The following is a 21,872-nucleotide window of genomic DNA, read 5'->3' as shown; positions in this document are numbered from 1 at the left end:
CGTGAGCGCGAGCCCCGTTGCCTTAAAACGCATCGACGCCGCACGATCTCTCCTCACGAGGTTCTCCTCTCCATCGCGTTCCTTCGCCCCCTTCTCCAACGTGCACCCACCTTCCCCTCCCTTTCCCTCCCTTGCCCTGGCACCCGCGCTCGATGACCCCGCGATGCACCGGGCAACGAGAGGCACGCTCGCCACCGACGCGCAAATTCTCAGTTCCGCGAGAAATCGCTGATCACCTCGAGGATCGCCACTTAGAGATCAACGTTTTTGCCGAAGCTGTGGGGAAACACGCTTTCGAAGCTAACTCGTCCGATGGCTTAATTAGAGGGGAACCTCTTACGGCTCCGCTTGCCCTCGCCTGATGAGCCTGCGGTGCAACGAGGGTGCATCGGTTTTTGCCTTCCGGGGGAACTACCTCGGATTTAATTTCGTTTACAGTAGGATCTTCGAGGGTGCGTCTTACAGTAGTCGGGATATCAATTTTTTATTCGGGCTAGTAAAGCCTGTATTAGCAAAGAGTATCACTGTTAAGTTTCAGAGATCAAATGCCTACGAATAAAACAAACGTTCATATATAAATGCGCACGAATTATCGGGCGTTCGCCGTGACGCACTCGTTGTCAGCGTGATTTGCGATGATGATCGCATATTTTATTTGACGGCCATTTGTCCCCTGCCAGATCCGGTCGATCGTGTCGATGATGATGTACAAAGTGGGCATTGAGCTGCTCGCGGCACGTTAATCACGCGACGGCCACGAATCTCGCGGTTTCGTTGAACGTCACCGGCGCGGAGGGTCGGCTTTCTTTCGTCGACCGCCACGCGAACGAGAGAAGAAAAGCTCCTTTCGCAGCGGACCGGCGTGGGTGACTTGCAGGAACCGTGCGCCACGGTGAAAGTGGGTCCTTTATGATCGTTACAACGTTCGATTTATCCCCGGTGCCGAGCGGTTGCCGCGAAGTGAAGGGCCTTCGCCGCGAAGAGATGTTTGGTAAAAGCCGATCCCGACGAAACCTGTGGCTTCCGTGTTAGCGCCCCTCGCATTATCGAGGAGCTCGCTTTCTTCGTGAACGGTTCTATTACTTAAAGCCGTTAAGATTGCTCAAATAAATGCACTCGAGTTTCTTCCATGCCATCGCGCTCGGTTTCCGCGGAAATTCTTCGCGTAACAGCAGTTTGATAGCCGATAATGCTGAGCAGCGGATCGCTGATCGTTGCAGCAGATCCTGAACAGCGGAAGGGAGTCGCCTCCTTTCTATTTCGCTCGTGTATTTGCGGATCTTCTGTTCGTGTGCACGGCGCACGAAGGAAACCTCGATCGTTTTATCAGAAGAGAGTAGCCTCGATTTGATAGTGAAAGTGATCGCAGAGCTTGAATTTGCCTAACCGTTGTTAGTTATTAATTCAAGCCTTCCCTGCCGTTCTGGTCTACGATCGTATGAAAGGAACTATCGAAAGCCATTCGCAAATTGCAGAAAGGCGGATCCTCGTTCTCCACACTGGGAATCGTTCGATGTTACAAGATGTAGTCACGCGTATATTAAATGCATGTAACCTGCGAATGGCGCGCAGCAAACAGGCTACATATTAGCTAAACTGGAAGATGGTTAAATTCACGAGCGCACCGGCGAATCGTAATCCTCGCTGGAATCGCGTAACGGCTCGTAACGAACTGGTCTTTCATTATCCACCCCCTTCCTCGGAACTCCTATCGTGGCGGTTTCTACGACTCGCAGCCGTGTAATTAGGTACACATAATAAGCGAGACCAATGAAGATTGCTGTGCAAATCGTGCGACAAAATAATTTCATCATCCACGAGCTTGCTTTCCCTTCTGACCCATCTGCGAGGCCTCACGGTTGCTGCGGATCATGGAAGAGATAAGTACAAGAAGAAGCGCAAAGATACTGTTGTACCCTGACGGATCTGCTGAGCAGAAACGCTTGGACCATGCTTCGATCGAGTCTGAATGGATAGTTAGATTGTAATTTCAATAACTCTGAGCACACGGTGCACAAGTGCACTGCCAAAGTCTCGTGTGTCGGATTCGTGTGCCGCACACACCTGTAAATGACGCACGGCAAGGAAAGGACTATATAGCGCAGGAGAAAAAGGAGGACCAGTTGACATGGAGAGGAAGGAGAAGGAGGAAAAAATGAGGAACAAAAAGACGAAGACGAGGAACAGCGGGCGCTGCCACTCAGCGGTCCATAAACCGTATGAAATATTAATAATGGCGCCGCTCGCCGGTGGACTGCAGCTCTCGGAGACTTTGCGAAAGAGGGACACGTCCCGTGGGACGATCGGTTCGTTAACCCAAGTCGATGCCTAGCAATCGACCTCTCGATCTTCAGGACGAATTTCCTGCGATTTTCCTACCTTTCCCTTTGTATATTGCACTCGAACAAATGTCCTCTTATTAATCAATTTTATTGACTGAAAGGCAGTTGACAATTGCTACAGAAAAGCTTTGCTTTAAGCGAACTGTGCAGGGGAGACCGGGGCTAGTTGATACAGGGGGTAAGTTGATACAGACGAATTATCTCGGCACCGGATATATGTAGCTCCGTTTGAGCAAGATATGTGAGGATTGTTGTTCAATTCTTTCCTACGATCTAGCGTACGTGTGTGTAGATTGACGTTAACAATCGTTTTTTTAAACTGTTTTCGTTTATATATAGAAAAAGTAAATAGTTTTGATACATCCAAATCGATCGTCCAATTAACATTTTTTCACTCATTTTGTATGCATTTTCTCAAGTTTTCGCTTACTATATATTAAAGAGGAAGGGCCAAAGTATATTTTGTTATTAAGTAATTAATTAAAATAAAAAATGAAAAGAATTGAAAACAGAATAACGCATCAACTAGCCCCGCAGTGGGGTAAATTGCTACATTTTACCTTCGTCCAAATAACATTTTTTCATTCATTTTGTACATATTTTTTCAACTTTTCATTTACAATATATTAAAGAGGAAGGACCAAGGTATATTTTAGCCTATTTGTTATCAATTAATTCAAAGAAACATGAAATACATTGAAAACTGAAAAACGTGTCAACTAGCCTCGGTCTCCCGTACTTTGGGAAGCAAATCTTTGATTATATCTACAATGATTCGTCGTTGACACGGAAGACAGCCGCTCGAGAGTTTTATTCTCTCCTACCCAAGATCGACAGATGCTCGCCGCGCTGAGCGGGCGGCGCAATTGGCCGATCCTGGAACAATAGAATGCAATGCGTTCCGCGGGTGGAACGATTTCGGAATTTCATAGTTTCATCACAGTCAGTCTGACGTATAAATTCACCGCGCGCACCTGCCGCGCGCGCCCTTTTGTTCATTGGCTATTGTCTCTTATCCGTAACGGTTCGGTACCATCCAGGAAACTGTTTTTTCTTTCATGAAAGTATAAAATCGTCGAATGCTAATGCGCGCCAGCCTTTGCTGCGCCGCGGGGCCGTCTCTCGAGGACAATTAAAGCGGATCAGCTTCGAGAAGCGACGATTTAAAATAATCCGGTGTGTGTTAAACGCGAGCGGCTCGGATGCAAGGGTGTTCCGTGAGTACAAATAAATTCAAGATTAATAGATGGAAGTCCATCGTTAAGGGAGCGTTCCGAGTAGCCGAGTGGACTGGATGGACGACAGCGAAAGGGGAGGGCGATTACTCTGATAATTAACATCGCGAAGCAAGTAGCTATCTCAGCTGGCTGGTCTACTGCACCGCTCCTTTCCCCTCGCCCACGTGCGTAGGTACCTTAAACGGGTATTTACGCTCGCATTGTCGTAATTATTTCGTAAGGGTGACCGTAAAGACTGCAGCGTTATTGCACGGCTGCTGTAGCTTCCACTCCTTCTCTCCTTCTTCCTCTCTCCCTCTTGTTCGTACCATTTTGCTTCCTCATCATCATCATCATACTCTTCTCCTTTTTCTCCACCTTCTCCTGCACTTTCTCTTTTTCTCTCCGGGAACTCGTCGCCCCTACTGATTCTCCGTTCTCTCTCCTTCACCCCTTCTTCCATACTGCCCCTCTCTCTCTCTCTCTCTCTCTCTCTCTCTCTCTCTCTCTCTCTCTCTCTCTCTCTCTCTCTCTCTCTCTCTCCCGAGCAGGTGAATATTATGCATAATGAATCGTCCACCGTTGCGCGCTCTTACCTGGAAACTCGAGGCGTGGTTGGTCCCGAAGAAAAAGGAAGCGCGCTCGCGCGGCGGACTGATCGCGATCGACACCCGTGCTTCCTCGATCTCGATCGGAGATACTCGGTTATTGATGCTCGGCTGCCGTTTGCGTCAAATAATTCGTCCACTTAGCGGCGAAACGCCGAATCTAGCGCCCGTAAATTCGCAATTTCATTGCAACAATGTAATTTCCGTTGCGCCTCCCGAGATAAACTGTCCCCTGTACTTTATCGGCCAATGCAAATCAGGGTGGCCCAGTCACGGAGGTAGGCATTTGCGCCCCGCAGATCGACGAATTCGAATCGCATGCAAATCGTCCCGAGCACGCTCGGCGTGAAAAGTGGATCAAGAGTCGAATCAATTACATATTTCTTCTTAACTCGCAACTGGTAGGGTCAGATAATTGTCGATGCCTGATCGGTAAGGTTAATTCGACCTCGATAAAAAACAAAAAGTGAGAGGAGCAGTCCGTTTAATTTGCGCAGATTAACTTGTTTCGAAACGGCGAGCTGCGAATTTACTCGCGTAATTCGCTTCTTTTTCCATTTCAGCTGAAGTTCGATAAGCAGGACGGGGAAATGTGCGTGCGAGTCTGTCGCAAGCGATCGGTAACAGGCTGCGTACCACCGGTTAAGGGTTACGCGAAGGAACCGAGCGAGACTTCGGGATTAAAGGAACATTAACCCAACGCAGTGAAAGGATAATGATTCTTCACCACGCTTGGTGAGATGCTATTTAATTACACACTCGGTTCAACTCCAAGCATCCTATACAACACATCTTTGACTTGCTCTCCCATAATTCTAACCACATCTCCTTCGGATGTAACACAAGCAAAGCCAGCGAACCGTTCGAAAAATTTGTTGCACGGACTCTCTTGCCTACAATTAATGGGAAACAGGCAAGTTTTGGTAAACACAGGACGTGCCTTGCATCCTTGGACGCGCGGTCGGGACCATTCGTTCCCTTCAGCAACCGGCCGCGTAAGGATGAACGTTACTACCGCGGTTCGGCGCCATTTTACACAGTAATTTCGCGGAATAAACGGCGTCGTTTAGCGCGGCGTAACACCGTCGTCGGCGCTGGAAGGAGCCACGCATTTCACTGAATCTTCCTGGAAGAGGCATCGACTATTCCGCGGCAAAGTAGTCCATATTTAGCTGGTCCCTTGATGCCCAGGATATCGGCGGTGGGAACGTCATCAGGCCGCGGTAAAGGACATTCCCTTATCTCTCCCCGGGATCTGTTATCACCTGGACGAAACTGTGACGCGCGACAGATCCGTCCGATAAGAGATAAATTTAATGCGATCGAGCTCACCGATAGCGCGGCCGCGTCGGTTACGCGGAAATACGACGATCGGGTTGCTTTACGAGACGATCGATCGGTACCAGTGCTTAAGACTGCTTAACGAGGGAATTAACAAGACCCGATCGTCCCCTCGAAGTTACAAACTATCAGAAATGCGTTGAAAAGATGGCAGCTTGACGGTCCCGCTGGCTGTCTCCCCGGCCCCGGCGACGCGGATGCTTAGGCACGTTCCCTTAATTAACGGCGTTCGGTTCTGTTGTTACCGAGAGTCGTTTATCGAGCACCGGCTACTTATCGCGAAGAAAACGCGGCCGCGCGCTCACGGTAGATTGCATGCTCGAAAGGAATAAGGTTCCGCTTTGCATAGGAAGTTTTCCCCGGCGTCTAGTAAATTGTTAAATTAAGTACCTCTCCAGTCGGTTTTTAAGCATCGACGAGTTAACGATCTCCGATCCCCTAATAAAATACGTTACGCCTCTTTAATGGTCTTTCTACTCGAACCGCATCGAGGAGAAAACGATCCGACGAAAAAGAGGCACCCGACGATCGCGGAATAAAGTAGCCCGGCGTGATTATTTGTTAATCGAATATGCCACAAATGGTCATGAATATTCAAAGAAAGGCTACCAGGGTTTTTGCGCAGAGTTTTTCCACGGGACGAGGGAACGGCTCGGCAGAGGACGGGATGGAAACTCGGGAACGATTATCGCGCATGCCTTGTCCTTATTACCAAGTCTAAACCGCAAGTATGATCGTGCTGAATGAAGGCGTTACCGTTTTCTTTCCCTTTCTCCTCTTCACAGTCGATTTTTCGTCCTCCTCTTTCACCTAGCGTTTCCATAAACAACCGTTTACGAGCGCGCTCGTCGGAAGCTCCACGATTCTGTTTAAGGTCCGAGCACTCCGATTTTATCCAGGACGAAGTTCCTCGCGGTCATATTTTATGTAGTTCTTCGTCCTATCTTAGCGACGTGGATTCCGGATGAGCCAGTCACTAGTTATGAAAGCCAGTCTGTCAGCGAGCTCCTTTTTTCCACCAGCCCAACGCATTCAAATAGACGAGGCAGGAAACAAAGTAGATTTAAACAAGTACAGCTAGATTCAGAGGCGCAGCTTCACTTCTTTACTTTCTTTCTTTCTATCAGCGTTGATTATTATGATAATGCACGCGAAGACTCCGAGCAAAGAAGCTGTTAGACGTAAAGAGACCGAAGTTAGATTTGAATGCTTCGAGTACACAGATCTGCTACATAGTTTTCGCTTGAAGCACTGATAAAGAGTCGTTGCGAAATAAACGACTACGCTTGCCGAACCGCGCTTCGGCGAGTTGCTAGCACCTTGCCTCGTATCCTCCATGTTTTGCCAGCTTCTTTAACCACGATTTACGTTCCCCTGTCAGGTGTAAATAATAATCAACTCTCACCTCCTTACACTGTCCAGGAGGATACTAAATTCCATCACTGATATTTTCTTCAGGCTTCCCACCAATCACAAGTGGTCTTCGTTTGGGTAACGAGCGCTCCTTGCTACCGAACTTTGCTCCTTTTCTAACTACTGCTTTTTCCTCCCCAACTATCGTCTTTGCGTAACTTCTGCTCGTGTATGCAGGGTAGGGTGGCTCTTATTTTCAACTTTTGAATTTTCTTCGGGGCACCCTTCAGAATAGTTCCAAATAATTAAAAAAAAAATCCGTGTAAATTTTGAGCTAGTTCGGATAATCGGAAAGGGTGTCCCTGGGCCCTTAAACATTTAAATCATTATTTAACAATTCGCAAAGTCGATTTTATATAATATCCTCCAAGTTATTGATTAAGTAAAAAAATATGTTAAACACAAGTTGTAGATCCGAACAAGGAATATCTTTTATGTTATATTACTTTTTCTCGTGCGACAAACGGTTTTCGAAAAAAGTCCGAAAAGCTAAAATAAAAAAAACACTTTTCCTCAAATTTAGAGAATGTAAATGCTTCTAGAACACTTTTTAGTTATGAAGGCGAACAAAAAATGGAATTTTTATTTTCGAGGACTATTTTTTAAACATTTAAGGGGGGCATATACCGAAATATGCGAAGATAAAAAAATTCTTATTTTCAGTGTTCGATATGCCATGAATGTTTCCTGAAAAGGGACCGAAATTCGCAAAAATATCGAAGATATAGAGTCTATATATTCGATATTTTTGCGAAGATATTATATAAAATGGATTTCGCGAGCTGTTAAATAATGATTTAAGTGTTTAATGGCCCAGGGGCACTCTTCCCCGTTATCCGATCGAGCTCAAACTTTACACGGATTTTTTTTAATTATTTGGAACTATTCTAGATGGTGCGCCGAAGAAAATCTTGTAATACAAATTTACCCAAAGTAAATAAGAGCCACCCTAATGCAGGGTGATCTCGCAAACTGTCGACGCGTATTAAAACAATTTGGAAATGTACGGTTTCTCATCGATCGCTTCATAAGCATCATCCTGCTTTACCGAATTTTCTCATGATTCACCAGCAAACGGCGATGACGTTGCACACGCCGACTCACAAAGTGGATAGCAGCCATTCTCCCAGCGTTTGCGCAACATCTCATATAATTCCAGTAGCGCGAACCTTACCCCGCGTCCTTTTTTCGCGTGGCGGACCGTTTCGCGGAGATTTAATTATTCAATTAAATCCGTTCCCACTGGGTCTCGAAGGATCTCGCCGCGTAAGGTTACCGTGCAACCCCGCGCGGAGGAAGGAGGTTCGCGAAAATCACCAGCAGGATCGGCGCCGAAGCGGTGTCGGGCCTCCCGTTCGACAATTACGAAGCTGCGCGCTGCAGCCGTGGCTCCCGCACCGATTAACGTGGTTCATTCCGCGAGCCGATCCGCGGTTAAAATTTCATTCTGCCCGAACTAATTGCCGATGTTAATGCAGCGCTCTTGCCGCGGCGGTGGCTACGTAACCGTGGGATTAGTAAACGTAATGAGCTCCCGGTCTTGCCATTAGAGATTTGGTATCTGCTTGAGGGATTGATACGGTCATTTACGACGCTGGCTTCCATTGCATCTCGCTTGATGCCCGTTTCCTCGTAATTGCCATTCTGTACGGGGTCGATTCGATCTGCGGCGCGTTCCTGCAAGCTATAAAGGACTCTAGACGAGTTCCGAGAACATAAATAGAAATTTTGCTGCAAGTATCTCGGCCGGCAAGTTGCTCTTAGGCAGGTAGGTAGGTGCCCGTGGCTTTGGTGAGAGCACTTTCGTACATCGGGGAAATTTAGAGAATTAATGGCTCGCGTTTAAGAAAGATACACGAACACTGGGTAATCTTGTCCTGGTCGTAGTTCCTACCATCGACCACGCTGCGCCCCGCTGGCTGCTAGCTTATCTCGCCGAGGTCAGCTCATGGGTGACCTTCGTCGTCTGTCACCGTACCCGATGGCGTGTAGGAGGCAGTAATCTTGGGTAGACGGGTTTACCACCAGCAGCGATTCGTAACTGCGCCTCGGCTACCAGGTGGCTACTCTTCTATCTGAATTTCTCCCGGACCTCGCAGCGTCATCGTAATCAACGTCTCCGAAGCATTCGTAGTTGCTGCTTCGCAGGTCCCCGTTCCAGCTATGTACCCACGTTGCACGCTGATCACTAATTACGCGAAAACTGCTCCAGGCGAGGTACACCTCGGAGAACGAATGAACCAATTACAACGTTTCCGTGTTACGGATGTCTTCGAGTTATTCGATTATAGCCTCCTATAAATTATTGATTCGCTCTCGCGGCTAAGGGAGCATTATAAAACAGCGATTCAATTATAAAGACGTAATGACCGCGCGGGGGTTTCTCGCCGAGGGTTCGACAGGAAGATAGGCTGCTCTAAACGATCGGAAAGGACCGTGACGACGTTATCATTAGTCTTCGTGTCAGGCTAATGAAGCAGATTCACAATATACCGAGTGGTCCCGAGGACAGCGTGTAGTACATATTTCGTAGAGCCTCGGAAAAGCGGATTCGAGACAAAATGTGAAACTTTACCGGCCAGCGGGAGCCGCGTGATAAAGTTCGGTATAAGTAGGCGCATTAAAGCTAACGGGCGCGCTCCTCCGCTAGTCAGCCATCAAAATGACGGCAATTAAACGGCATCTATCAACATCCGACTCGGGAATTACCGGGGCCCTTATGAAACGTAAACATTCCAGGAACGACGGCTCTCCGTCTTGTTTCCGCGCATTATCCCCGCGTCGTTCCGACGTTGTAATTATCCTTATCCTTTCTCGCTTCTGCTTGACTGGTAACGAGTAAAGAGGCAAAATTTAACGCTCGTCCGGCGATTCCCTGGCCCCCTCTGGCCGCCTCCTCGCCGCGGCTCTGATTAAAAGTCGGAGACACGCGGGGAGGACATCGGACTGGACAGGCCAGTTTCGTCCCGCGCGCACTTGGGCTTCTAAAATAAACTCCACCGACGAATAACTCTCTTGGGCCGGCGTGTGTCGCCGTCCTGCACGGCTGTATAGGCACAATCCGGTATCAGGTGCGTACGCAGTGCGTCATTTCGATAGGATCTCTCGGCCTCGTGTACGTACGCATCTCGATTCGATACGGCCGCTGAACATTCCGCCCACTTGCTGCCACGATCCCGTACAGACGAGAAACTCGTGGGATCTTGGTCGAATTTCGCCTGGCCCCGGCCGTCCTGTCCACCGCCAGATCCATCCTGGCGATTGCGCAGGCCTTTAAAGACGCCCCGGTTCGCTGCGAGCAGTCGATACCCGCTGTAATGAGGGCTATTACAAGGACACATATCGACACGACGATACTTGATTTTGTAATTAAGTCGCAACGAGCCGCGCGCACGCGTTCGATTAGTAGGAAATATTCGATCGCCACGCTCTTAAACTGGAATGGGACTGGTATCCTCGCCGTTATTGCGCTGCGAGTCCGACGCGCGTTCGCCTCGCGGAATAATTATATTAACTGCGACAAAGAGGCCACTGGGGTCTATAGAAGGAAAGGGGAGTGACGTCTAAAGGGCTGTGGGGATCTCTGGCTTTCGCATTTGCAGCAGTTAAGCAGTTAAGTTCCAAGGATTCACTGTCTTTGAAGTATAGATCGATCTACGTAATGCACACCCACGTAATAAACACAATGTAGGTATAGTGTATATATACTTTTAAAGAGAGACTCTATTCTAGATCATTTTGGGATTATCCAAAATTAGATTCAGCCTTATAGGGGAAACTCGGACAAAATCGGGACGTGCTATTATTTTTTAAACTGCCTTAAATTTGACGCGTCGTTGCAGCGACATATTGTACTTGTGTCCATTATTTCATCAACAAAAGATAATCGTGTTACAAGCGTGCTTACTAAGGTTATATCGTCTTGTGTGTTTTTGAGGGCTCTGATCTAATTTTCGATCATTAAGAAACATCGAACACTTTTGATAGTGTTCAGGTAGATACTTTTTGGTGTGAATTATGTTGATTGTTGCATCTTAAAGTGTAAATAATTAAAAGGTTTGTTTTTACTTCGACATGGAATTGTAGATAATTTGTAATATTTACAAAAGTATATGCTGGGGCAAAACCGTAGGGGGTAAAACCGGGTACCTAACAAAGAAACGAAAAGGAGGACGTTATAATAACTAAAACTAAATCTTAATAAAGGACTACATGTAAAGAGAAAGAAAACCACAAAATTGAACAAAATCTAGAAGGATAATGATAACAGTGGTGATGAAAGTGATGAAGAAATTTGCATTTATGTCCAAGAATCATATGGATCATTGAAATTGAACGAAGGTTAGGTGCAGTTTATAGCTTCTTCTAATTGGTTGGGAGATTGAAGTATTGGATGAGTTTCGTTGTTATAGGTGCTAGAGCCAGTATCTAGTATGGTACCCGATTGTAAAAACGGATCATATTTTAAATCGTTATATTTTAGTATTTGTTCTTCTATTAAAAAAATTGCATATATAAGGTAAAGGTACCAGTAGTCGACCGTAAATCAGTAGTTTACAACTTTTCAGAAAAACGTAAAAAATAAGGTTTTTAGAAGTGGCGAACTGTGGGTACCTATTAGGAGCCACGGCGCGCTGTAAAAAAGAGACAGTTGCACTTCTAAAAACCTTATTCTTCACGTTCTTCTGAAAAGTTGTCAACTACTGATACATGGTCAACTACTGTCACCTTCACCCTACTATTATTTAATAAAGAGTTTATGCTAACGAATCCTAATTGCTTTTTACATTAATAATGTCAAAGTTATGAGTTTTCTATCCTTAACGTTCCGAATGTGCCTCAGCCTCCCCCACCTATCTGTTCTAAATTGGTCGAATCTATAGTTCGTTTTACGCGACTACCATGTGCCTTCTAACTAGCCAGTCAGCCCAGCTTCGTTGAAACATCAGAAATTCGCGACCACCATCGAGCACGACGTCGCAAAGCCCCTTCGAGTCTTCCATCAGCTGAGCTGTCGTTAGATTTGTTCATTGAGAGGCAATCGGCGCTTGACGATCATTTATCCGCGCGTGGTCGGCTCGGGACGAGTAATCAAGTCGCTTCTGACAGTGTGCTTGCTGTTTTCCGTCTTATCTCGTATTCCATTACGCGGACAAGCTCGAGGACGACGGGTGGAAAGCGGCTTTAATGGTAGCTATCAGATCCAAAACCAATAACCTACGCAGGATAAGCTCTGGATGGATGGTGTGGGCAGATAATCACGCGAACCAGAGGCATCCCAACGCCACACGTCTTCCGTTCGCCACGTACAGGTCCTTTCTCTTGCCGCGTGCCTCCCCTTGCTCTACCTTGAACGCGTGTACCAACACTCCAGCGGGCACGATGCACGTACGGTTGCGCGGTGCGTGTAGTCGCGGCATCGATCTCGCATCCTGGCTCGGCTCGATGCCGATCTTCCCAGTTTGCCGTGCCCCGATCAAAACTTTCGATATCGATTGGATATAATGACGCGCTCCTTCGTAACTATTGGATACTGCGGCGAACCGCAGCCCTTGGGTTATACGGCCACGGGCAGACCTAAAAGGTAAGAAGAGACTCGCCGCTCCACGCAGCGCACGCACTTGCGCATGGAAATCGCCACAGCGACCAGCGGCGGCAATCGACGCTGCTCCGGCAATCCTCGAGCATCCATCGGACGCGGCTTGATCGAATTCCGAGCGATTCGCAGAGTCGCGGGAAAGGGTAATTACAGACCGAGGGGTGGGTAACGCGGAGGGTATTTTTAGACACCCTGCAACTAGTAGGTCCTCCACCGAGGTAGTTGAAATGCTTTCATGGTTTTAATGGGACGTGTGTATATTAAATTATGTCACGCCGATAGCGAAGCAGATGCAATAACAGCAAAATCCTCGTTCCGTAAGTTAGAAACTCCGCGAGGGGTGACGTTGTCGATGTACCTAGTAGGTACAGGGTGTCCCGCAGCAGAATGCCGCATAAGTGAACCGCGTGTCCCTGGGATAGGCGTGGAGCCTAGGAAATTGATACGGACACGGGTCTAATCCTACGGATGGTTTATCAAGGGAGCGAGAATTAGCGTTTTACTGCACTCGCGATTCGCGCGGCGTCGCCCCACGTAGCCCCGCTATATTTCTTCCACCCAGCGTACAAGAGGTAAGAATCCAACGCGCCGACGGCCGACAGAACTCGTCGGGGAACTATCGAAATCCTGGATCACCTGCCGGCCAGAGACAGTGCAGGCGAAGGCGCGAGCTGCATCGTCGCGACGTGCCGCGAACGAACGTCGGCTGCCCACGCCGTGAACGTCTAACCGGCCACGCGTGTAAGCCGCTAATTAATACGTGAAAGTCACATAACCCGTGGGCAGAGGAGAGATCCAGGCGGATAGACGGTCGTGATTAAGACGCGACCAGCCGGCGAACGTTTCCTGGAAAAATTCGTGGCCGCAGAGGCGGACGGAGGAGGCCACGGCGATGGACCGTCGGAGAAATATACGTTCGTGGTGTCACGGGGAACGAACAGTCTCGGGATTAGACGCTCATAGATTAGATCTACCGTCGAATTATAGAGGAACCTGGAACGCCAGCTTCCGCCTTGCTGGACACGGCCAGCATTCTTTCCCTCGCCGTCTCTCCAATTACTGGCCTTTGACATTAATTTGTCGACCGGCTGACCAACGGTGGCTGCGCTCGTCCGCGCGCGCATCGCCGCGCGCGAACAAACACATGCGAGTCGTTCGTTTAACCAGGAAATGGAGATGTCTGCGGTCTCTCCCTCCCCTGGCTAAATGTGCTTACGCGTACGCGCTCTCGACGTACTTTGTCACGGTCAGGCGAAGACCGGCTGACATTTTTCTCGGCGACGGACGTCGGCGTAAAAGCGACAGCGAGGTTTCCTCGCGCGCCGTTTGAATTATCCTCGAGAGACGCGCCGGTGACGAGAGTTCACCGGTAATCCACGGTGATGGACGAGCGAGGCACGCTTTCCTCGAAACCAGGTCAACTTTTACCGAGAAACGCGGATTTCGTCCTGACTCGCACTCGCGCGGACTGATTTCGAGGAAGATCGGTATATGAAGTTGGCGAAGCGTACGATTACCATTGAACGATTAAATAGGTCCGTTAGGGGCCGTCCTTAAGGGGTTAGCTACCCTCAGCGGGGAGAAAAAGAATCGATTCTTTGGGAATTTATTTCAGAAAGTACGTGCATATTTTTATGTAATCGTTTTTTTTTAATTAGGTGAAGGACACTTTAGCAGGTTATTTTATTATGTTTTGGTATAAAAATATTTAGTTAATGCGCAATTACAACAGATTTCCCGGAAGCTGGTTTTAGAAACACGTTTTGCGGTGACCAACATTATTCGGAACTGGGTTATCGGAAATAAAAAACCGAAGGATATTTAGTTAGTACAATAGTTTATCTAGTCTTCAATCGTTCCATTTTATAAAATAATAATCTGGGATAAAATGGCAGATGTTTAAAGTGAATTGATCGAATTTCGTAGAAAAAAACACTCATTTTTCATCCATAAAATAAAAACTATGCGTTGGAAAAACAAACGCTTCGATTAAGGACTAGATTTGAATGTCTAGAATAAACCTACAAAGTTTCAGAAAGATTGGTGAAGCGGTTTTAGAGAAATCGTGGTCACCGGTCTAAAAACAGCTTCCGGAAAATCAGTTGTAATTTTGCAATAACTAAATATTTTTATACCAAAACATAATATAATAACCTGTTAAAGTGTCCCTCATTTGAATACAAAATCCATTGCATAAAAATATGCACGTACTTTCTGAAATAAATTCCCAAAGAATCGATTCTTTTTCTACCTCCTGACGGTAGGTAACTCCTTAAGGGGGTATACTCGTTTGAACCCTCGGAAAATGTGTACAATTTGTGGATTTTTTTACAAGTCAACGGCTTAATGAAAATTTCCCATTTTTTTACTATCTTTAGATAATATTATGAACTACTTAATAAAAAAAATTCAGTTAAAAAACTATTGTTTTTCGTAAGTTATGCATACATATCCGAAAGCCTCTCGATTTTAGATGGCCAAACGGTGGGCCTAAAAACTCGCGATACGTTCAACTAATTCACTTCCAATTTTGCATGCAGGATCGTAATAAGATTCCACATCGTCCAATGAGGCCTTTTTTATTCCGATTCCCCGTTTATTATTTATAAACAAAAAAGGTGGCCTATTCTTTTAAAAAAATGTAACTTTACCTTTGATCTCTCACCATTTCTTTATTTTTCAAAATTTTCCAAATCCGCCCTGTTGGACGATAGTTATTGACATACTTTATATGAAGATTTTTTGTTTTTGATTTCACACACGACTTACAGCTGTTTTCAGGCCAACCGTTTGGTATTTCAGATGAAAAGCACAGAATAAAAGCAGTGATAAGTATTCAATCTGTACCAAATATCAATTAATTATAATACTTACGAACGGCAGTGTACATCGTCGTCTACAGTGTATCCATCGATAACAGATAGTCGGGGTGAAAAAGTTAATCTGCGAACGTAACATGGAATATTTGCGGTAGCGAGCTTGTATTCTGTTAAACAAACCGTGAAGAAGGGAACAAAAACGTGGCCGAGCTGAATTGCGGGGAGCAAAGAGAGAAAGGGAACGCGTTACGGGAAAGAAGCACAGTGGGCGAGTCTCTTTGACGGTGAAGAAACGAAGGTGGCCGCGGAAAAGTCTGGTAATTAAAGCAGTCCAATAACGCCGGATTAAAGTACTCTCGCAAAAACTACTTGCGAAACAATTGCTGTTCAGCGGTTTTTGTTTCTCATTGACGGGAACACGAATGAGTTCTACGAGTACCGAGCTGAATGATTGATTAACACGCTAAATAGGAATGCTACTAACAGATTGCGCGGATCCTGACCTTGATTATAAGCTCACTTCCAAATGAATTATTTCGATACTATAATCATTCTGCAAATACTTCTCTCTTTCGCAACAGCACTGATTTTCCACTGTGGGAAGAAAAGCATGAAATTGGCTTCGGTGTATTTCCAGAATGATACGATTTCGCTACCCTGTCGTCCTTATGTTACATTTTCTACGCGCAATCCGTATATTTACCAGATTCTTGGACATAACAAATTCGATCAGATTGGTTTTCGTGATGCTAGTGGATGGCAAAGTCGCATCACCACGGGCCTCTTTGAGGCTCTCGGAGATCATTGGGTTTCGGCAGGGTGCATCGAACGAAGCCAGGTGTCTGCGCCATTTCCGGTGTCTCCGCTTGCAAAGGGACGAGCAGCGCACGGATATTAAGTGGTCCGTTTAGAAGAACATTTAGATTAAAATCAATTCGCGATCAATTATTAATCCTGGATAAATGAGCGTTTCGACAAGCAGCATTTATTGCGGCATCATCAATAATTGTTGCCGCATTAAACGCTGTTATTGCTGCGAGCGGCAATTCATTTTCTTTCGGGACGATGTAATTAATTACGGGCGAGCCGGAGTCGTCGGTGTAATGCCTTATCGCATGCGCTGGCAAATATTGTTCCCCGTGTACGATCCATCGATCCAAGGATCGATCGATCAAGCTGTGTGCGCCCCGACGTCCGGTGCGTGCACGAGTGCTCTCGTTTTCGAGCAGGTAGCAGCTGCTTCATCATCCGCACGGGTAACAACGAGAGGGTGAACGAGCGACGGAGAAGGAGGAGCAGGCGGACGGGGAAAGAGAAAAAAATGAATCGGCCTTATCAGCGTTGCATAATTAGCCGTCCTTCTTGCAAATTACGCGTATCGATAATGCGGCCCCGATCGATTTCTTTTTTTTCTCTCGCGCGGACACGCGTCGCGTCGGGGGAGAGCATTCCGATCGCTTGTTACGGGAATCAAGGGAAACGGTCCCACCGAGGCTGGTGCGTTTCAGAAAACGTTCGAAAAGGAGCTTTCAGTTTCCGAAGAAAACGATGGAAAGCTCGAGCATGCCAAGATGCAAGTGTAACGCAGAAGCGGCGGGAAAAACTTCACACGAATTTCTTTCATTTAATCTCGCTTCCAAATTACAGGTGTTTCGTATTTGAATTATTTTCTGTAGGAAGTAACTTCGCAAACTGTTAATATCGCGTCTCTTCGTTATTTCTACCTGAACCTTGTTCCCGTTCCTCCTCGAAGTAAGTAGCAGAATTTCTCGTGCTTTGTAGCCTAATTAAGAAGAAATGTGCATTGGGATACGAAATTGAAGGGGACACGTTTTTTAAGCAGGACACGTGTGCGCGCCGTCCATTAAACTACAGGCTGTAGAAATTCTTATTTATTTACTCGTGAAATAAACAGAAGTAAATTGCACGCATAACTCCACGATCACACCTTTGGCGAGTCCGAGGTGCGGGTAAGCACGAAACAGAGTGGACATCATATCGCAGCTGGTCCCCCCTCCGTTGCAAGGACGAGAGCCTGGGACGATCGTCGGCGAGATCAGAGCGATAATCGAGCCGGATGGTGTTTGGGTGCGTGAATTCGATATAAATATATATTTATCGACGGTATCACAGGTGTAAAAGTTCGGGGCTGACGGCGGCAACGCGTGCGTGTTACGCGCGAACGCGAGCCAGCTAGTAGCCGCGTTTTGTCCCTCGACCCGATAAAATCTCGCCCGAAGGGAATCGTCGAAAGTGAGACGTCTCGCGCGGGCAAACGAGACGCGACAAAAGCCCTCGCTCTGTACTCGCTGCCGCGATAAGCGCCGCGGACGACTCGGAGCTTCGATTTGTAATGATATGCGCGAGGGCCATATGCTGGCTGGCCCATTCGTGTGCAACCAAGTTCTGGCATGTGTTGGATCCTCTGCATCGCTCCTCGTCATCTAAACGCAACCGTCACGCACGGGTCTTGGCCCTCCACTTTGCCGATTTAGTAATTCCATTGGCCCTGCCAGATATATGCATTTGCACGTGAAGGTTTCAGGCTTGGGGGATAGTGGCGACTTCGAATCGGAGACTGGAGGTATCGCTTTAACTCGCCACTTTTACACTTGAGCTCGTCAGTTCTGTTGGAATGGAAAATATAGGTGTTTTATGGCTTTGTTTTGACGGCACCACTTTCGGGGACGTGTCCTTAGGTATTGCCAGGGTAGCGCGGTAAATAATTTTGTGGGCGAGAAGTTTTCTGAATTACTGCAATTGTCGAAGCAGAGGGAGGCTATAAATATGACTCCTCGAGGGGGGGAGGGCACACGTTTATAGCAGCGAGCAATTCGAACGCAGTAGTTTGGCTGGGTCTTCGCCAAATGTTTACAAGCAAAGCCCGAGGAGCGAGTAGACGGCCAAGTTCTGTTCCGTGGCTCGCGTGCGCATGATTGCACCCTGGAGCTGCCGAGTCAGGTGGCTGTCTACCCAGACCTTGAGGAGTCAGCATTCAAAAGCCGAAGATGAAACGTTGCTGCGAGTCTCTGACATAGTAGACTGCCTCGGAGCCATGTTCTTCTGGCCCTCTGAGACTCGCGTTTCGTTCCGTAAAACCGCCCGTAGGATTCACCGGTGCGGTTGTTGTTTTTTTTTTTTTTTTCGTGGACGGCCGCGATTGTTCGTCGATTATTCCCTGGTAAAACGCTCGCAATTTCGTTATTAAAGAACGTTTGGTTGTCTTTCTCCCCAGAGCCTCGCCCATAGGTATCCCGGGCATTGATCTTCTGTGGGCCAAAATTTACTCGCGCCGAGGCAGAAGACAGTATAGGAGACAGTAAAAGAAGAATCTCCTCCGAGAAGGATCCTCCTACACCGCAATCAGAGGTGGATGGAGAAGCAACAGCTGGGATTCAAGTTTTCAACGTGAAATTAATCCTATTCAGAGATGTCCCTCTGAGTTTCGTCAATGTGCCTCCATAGATAAGGTATTTAAGGCTTGCTCAGCTTAGGATGCTGATACTCGAGATTTTAAGGGGTCATGCTCAGTCAGGAGGCCGAAAAAAGGGTGATCTTTGGAAATTTTTTACTCAAAAACTGTACCACATTTCTCAAAAAATCTTTTTTCCTTTTAAGGATTGCATCTAGTGCCGTGCATCGTAATTTTTGTATTTAAAAATATTTAGCAATAACTAACTTATTGTCCATCACTCGAAGGTTCTCTAAAAAAACAAGGCTTCTGCGGTGATCACTGCCGCTCGAGAGTCGATCATCTAAAATAAAAAATTCAAAAGAATTTACTTATTTTATTATATTATCTAGTATTTGAACGAAGGATTTTTCGAAATATTGATTTGGGAAAAAATGGCTGATGTTTAAAGTAAAAGTGTCAATTTTTATCATAAATCGTGCCTGATTTTCGTCAATTAAAAGAAAACTAAGCATCGGATGAAAAAATCCTTCGTTCAAATACTGGATAATATAATATAATTAGTAAATTCCTTTGAATTTTTTATTTTAGATGATCGACTTTCGCGGAGCAGTGGTCACCGTAGAAGCCTTGTTTTTTTAGAGAACCTTCGAGTGATGGACAATAACTCAGTTATTGATAAATATTTTTAAATAAAAAAATTACGATGCACGGTACAAGATGCAATGCTTAAAAGGAAAAAAGATTTTTTGAGAAATGTGTTATAGCTTTTGAGTAAAAAATTTCCAAAGACTACCCTTTTTTCGGCCTCCTGACTGAACACGTCCCCTTAAGGTGTAATCCCTGTCCTTTAGAAAAATTACTCCGATAGTTCCCCAGCACTGCAGCTTCGAACTCGATCGGACGTCTCAGGACGCACTGATACTAGCTTGCATCTTCGTAATCTGTTCAAGGCACCCCTCAGGGATCATTGGTCAAGGACATGCACTGCTTACACTCAGCCGATTAATTATTTTTTTTATTTACCCTGAATTAAGCCCGAAGCAGCAAGACCAGCCAGCGTCCACGAGGCCCGTCCTAGAAAAGCCCGAAGGACAAAGTCCTCTCGTCGGAGGGTCCCACGATGATGGATGCGCGTTAGCGCGGGAGTGCGCGAAGACAAAGATCCTACGGATTCCCTCCCGGCGTGCGCAACGTGCATTAGTTCGTGTCGCTCCCGCTGCGCGCAAATTAGACCTGCGAGTGTAGCGGTGTACTGGCTGCGCCTCGTGAAAACGAACGAGCCAGACGCGGAGGAAGGAGATGAAGAAGGAAGAAGCAGCAGCACCAGCAGTAGTGGTATTAGTAGTGGTAGTAGTGGAGGAAGGAGACGAAGGAAGAATAAGAAGGCCAAGGAAAGGCGAAAGGGGAAGAAGGAGCACCGGCGACGAAGGAGTGGAAGAAGAAGTGAAGAGGGAGGGAACGCAGAGGCGAGGCCGCGATGAACGACCGCAATCAACGCAACACCGCCCCGCGAAAATTGCCTGGAATACACCCGGAATATATTATCCACACGGGTGTTCCTGCAGGCGGCGTCCTCCTCTGGGTCAAGAGGTCGCGGGCTCCGGAACGGACACGGCCCGAAGGAAGAGAAGCGTGCCCGTGAACGGCCGCACGATCGCGATGGATCACGAAGAGGAGCCGCGGTTTTACGGTCGCATCTGCCGCCACGACCACCCCGAATTATATATCGTTTGCCCGCGATTCTCGCAGTACCTACTCGCTGCCTTCGCCACCGATAAACCGCTTCAAAGGACAGGCAATAATTATTAATCGTAGGTAGGTGGCCACCTGAGCGGGGGGGGGGGGGGCAGAAGGAGAGTTCATAAACGAGGCTTTTCTGATATTGGATTTGGAATTAAGTGCCCGTAAACTAGCCAGTTGGGAAATGTTATGGGACACGTGAAATTTCGGATAGTAATAAAAATACAAGGCGTGGCGTAATTTCGTTCACGTCGTGCGGGCACAAAGGGCGAACCTTTCAGTGGGATATTTCAAGATCGTTCGTATATCAGAATTTGGTTGTTACATCTCTTTATAAGAACGAGGAGGAACGGGGTGGCTCTGTTCGATCGTAACGATATCTCAAAGCCGCACGATGAACGATCAACCCCGCGTCGAATCACTTTAAAAGCGATCGATCTCCTCGAAAGTATTTTCGATATTGATTTGGACGGTGCCTCTGGGTGCAGAGAGGCGTAAATAATCGGGTTGTACGCGTACCAGCGCGGCGAACACGGAACGAAGAAGACTCGGGTGTCGAGATATGTTGGCTCATTATCGTGACGTATGGCTGCCGCTGGTAACCCGGAATAATCCGTGGAGAGGCTCCGCTCTCGAAGTAGCCGCCGCGCCGCCTCGGCGATTCCCTAGGGGCGATTTCTGTTCGGTTCCAGCAGAATCGTTTATGGGCTCCGTAATTTCAGCCGGTTCAATACGCTCGGGCCACGTCGACTAATGTTCCCGGGCGTGTAACCAGCGTGGAAATCGGACTCCGATTTGCCTTCTTTAAAGGGACCCTACCCCCGGCTGGATAACTTTATTTAGCGTAAGCGAGACTCGTCGGTGAACACGGGGCCCGCCAACGTCGCTGCCTGATTGCGATTAAGTGGCTATTATGCGTAATGCATACATCTGCTTTTTCAGGGGTAGATCATCGCGGCCTATGAAGGAGTAAATATAGCACGCGCTGAACGCGATAGCGTCGTAGAAATCGCGCTGCTCAACTCCACCATCTGGGACACGCGATACGCCGCAGTTGAGGACGTCCTCGCCTTACCTCGAACGGTGAACCTCAATTTTTTCTCCTTTTTCTTATGAAAATAAAGGGGTCGAAAGTTTCAGAAAACATATTAAGTAAGTTGCATGAAATTGAATACTGTGTTGTTTTAATCAGCATCCTTCTTCGATTACTACTTTCCATAGCTTCCCCCCTTTGAGACACTCTGAATGTTTGTTAAGAAATTGTCCGCGAAACACAGACAACTCGCGTAGGGGAGACCGGGGCTAAAAATTCCGATTTCGATAAACCGTAAAAAATTACTGGAAAATAATGTAGGTATTCTCTTCACTATTGACTAAT

The sequence above is a fragment of the Andrena cerasifolii genome, chromosome 1, assembly GCF_050908995.1.
Source record: "Andrena cerasifolii isolate SP2316 chromosome 1, iyAndCera1_principal, whole genome shotgun sequence".
In the NCBI taxonomy this organism is placed as follows: domain Eukaryota; kingdom Metazoa; phylum Arthropoda; class Insecta; order Hymenoptera; family Andrenidae; genus Andrena; species Andrena cerasifolii.
This window is presented reverse-complemented; position numbering follows the sequence as displayed.